Below are 2,861 nucleotides of genomic sequence, written 5' to 3' on the forward strand. Positions count from 1 at the left end.
TACTCAGCAGTTCATCTTAGGTTCTCTAAATCAGACTGCATATTGAGACACTAAAACAAATCTTAACAAAATCAGAAAAATTAAAATAACTCCATGTATTCTATCTGACCATAATATAATAAAGCCTAAAATCAATAGCAAGCAAATCTCTAGAAATTACACAAACTCAGAGATTTTAAAAATTGAATGATGAATAGGTAAAATAAGAAAGAAAAATATTCCTGAAACATAATGGAAATGAAAGCACAACATAACAAAATCGATATGACATACTAAAATCAGTCCAATATGGAAAATATATAGCTCTACTGGAATGTGCCTACATTGAAAATCAGAAAGACTGCAAACAAATGACTTACTGATGCAACTGAAGACTTTGGAGAATCAAGAGCAAACCATAACCAAATCCAGTAGATGGGAATAAATAATAAAAACAAGGGACACATTAATGAAATAGAAACAAAGAAAATAATACAAAGAATCAACGAATCTGGCTCTTTGATAATATAAACAAGATTGACAGACCACTAACCCCCCAACTAGCTAAAAGAAAGAGAAGATCCAAACAATTAGAATCAAAAACGAGCAGGGAAATATCACAACAGATGCCAAAGAAATTCATAGTATTATAGCGGTACATTCTAAGAACTTATTTTTCTAACAGTGGTACTTTTATTTACTTTGTTGAATCATAAGGTTGTAAAAACAATTGTTAAATTAGATACCAAGCAAAACAGAAAGGTACTTTAGAAATCCAGCTACCTTGGAGTTTATTTAAACGAAGGGAAAGGTCATGTTTTCACGCAATACATACTTGGTTCTTTAAATAACAATTGTGACAAAGAGCAGAAAAAGTTAGAGAACGCTGCACTTGTGACCCATACAACACATCAACATTTGGGGTTATACATGATTAAGGAAACATTTCACTTTTCGAAACACAGTCTATAGAGGCATGCCTTTATGTGGGCATAGGAATGCAATTTAGAAAAGAAAAAAAATCACACTGGAACTACTCAATTTCTTTAAAATCACTGAGCAAAAAAGCAACATTGAACTTCCATACTGAATTTATGCAGCTTCTATACAGTACCTTGACTTAAATCCAAGAGCAAAGTTAAGATCTCCTCCTCTGTTTTTGGTAAACAACTGCATCGTAAAGTTAGATGACTTTCCCTCTGGATTTTACCTGGGAGTGGCTTATTTAATACTCTATTTAAAAGAGGACAGGTTTAGCACTTTTATACTGATGCCACCAATGTTAATATTTCTTGGAAATCTCAGGAAGGTTCATATCCTTTACAACTGATAAGCCTGCCTCAGATCTCTTCTGTTTATTTTGTGCATTAATTTGTATAACAATCTCATTCACATGGGTCTCCAATACCATTCCCCCATCACTATTTCTGCAAGAATTGTGTGACCCTTGTCTACATGGAATATTAAATCTAGTTCACAGGCATTTTCTAAACATTTATCTAATGTTTCCACAAATACTTGAATTGGGTCTAAAATGCCAAGTTCACTTTCTGAGAAATCCACACAGAAGACAAAATATAGCATTGCATAATGTCTATAAAAAAGTTTGTTGTCAAAGCCTCCGATTAATAACCCTTCTAGGAAATTACAAATGTTCTCATCTCGCTTAGACAACATATGAAAAGTCTTCCTGATGATCTGATGTTGTGTTGATCTTCTCTATAGGGCTGGGAGAACTTGGAGAGCTGCGGTATCCGTGGTTGCTGAAGATGAGGATGGCCTTGATCATGGCTGGGCTTGACCAACCCAGTGGGTGCTGGGGTCCTGGGCAGGGGTGGGCGTGCAAGCCTCACCTCTGGGAGCTTGGTGCCACTGCTTCTTCATCCGCCCCCTCCCACACGTGCTACTATAATGTATACTCCATTAAATTTGAAAATATTTTTAAATGGATAAGTGTCCAGACTCAGCCAAATCACCAAAGTTAAACCAAGACAAGACCAACAACTTAAAGAGACCAATAACAAATAAGATAAAACTAATTTTAAAATGGCATATAACTAACAGAAGCCCAAATTCTAAATCTCAAAGAAACCAGTAAATAAAATAGAGAAGTAAGAAAGAGCCATTATGAGCCTCATATAAGAATTAAAGCTCAACCACCAACCAAGAGGTTTTATGACTCAAAGGAACTTTCTGGGGTTAAGTTTAATGGGAACGCAGAAAAGGTACCTACATTTCTGAGACTATTGAAGAAACACATTGCAGATACATTGCAGTCTAGCAATCTTGTTTATAGCTACAGTTATTTTAGAAGCTAGTCTGTGACCATTTCTGCTACTAATTGTGAGTCATATATATGTGTGTATATGCATGTGGGTATAAAATAGGCGTTGAACAACTTAATATGCATATTATATAAACTTCATACAAATCATATAATAGATATATCAAGGAATAAAAATTTGGTAGCAAAACAATTTCCTGCAATTGTGATTATGACAGATAAGTTAGTGTGGTGCTACTATCCTTGAAGGAAGATATTAATGCTGTGACATTTCAATTACCTTGTCATTTTTAATGGTTCTGAGTATTCAAATACTTAGTAGAGACTTTGTATTTTCACACACTCTTAAAAATCAGTGTTTGTAGCGGGGCGGTGGTGGCTTACACCTTTAATCCCCCAGCACTTGGGAGGCAGAAGTAAGCAGATCCCTGAGTTCAAGGACAGCATGTTCTACAGAGGGAGTTCCAGGATAACCAGAGCTACACAAAGAAACTCTGTCTCAAAAAAAGGGGAAAAAATCAATATTATTTTACTAATACCTTTTAATTATCACAGAAATAAGAACAAAAAAATAATACTGGAAGTAACCTAAGATTCT

General features: G+C 34.9%; 1 pseudogene; it reads right to left on the minus strand.

Annotated features, from left to right (window-relative positions):
• Window positions 1-1,212: 1,212 nt before the first annotated feature.
• LOC142833992 (AP-3 complex subunit sigma-1 pseudogene) lies at window positions 1,213-1,768 on the minus strand (annotated as a pseudogene).
• Between the last annotated feature and the right edge of the window lie 1,093 nt (window positions 1,769-2,861).

The sequence above is a fragment of the Microtus pennsylvanicus genome, chromosome 13 (genome assembly GCF_037038515.1).
Source record: "Microtus pennsylvanicus isolate mMicPen1 chromosome 13, mMicPen1.hap1, whole genome shotgun sequence".
NCBI lineage: Eukaryota > Metazoa > Chordata > Mammalia > Rodentia > Cricetidae > Microtus > Microtus pennsylvanicus.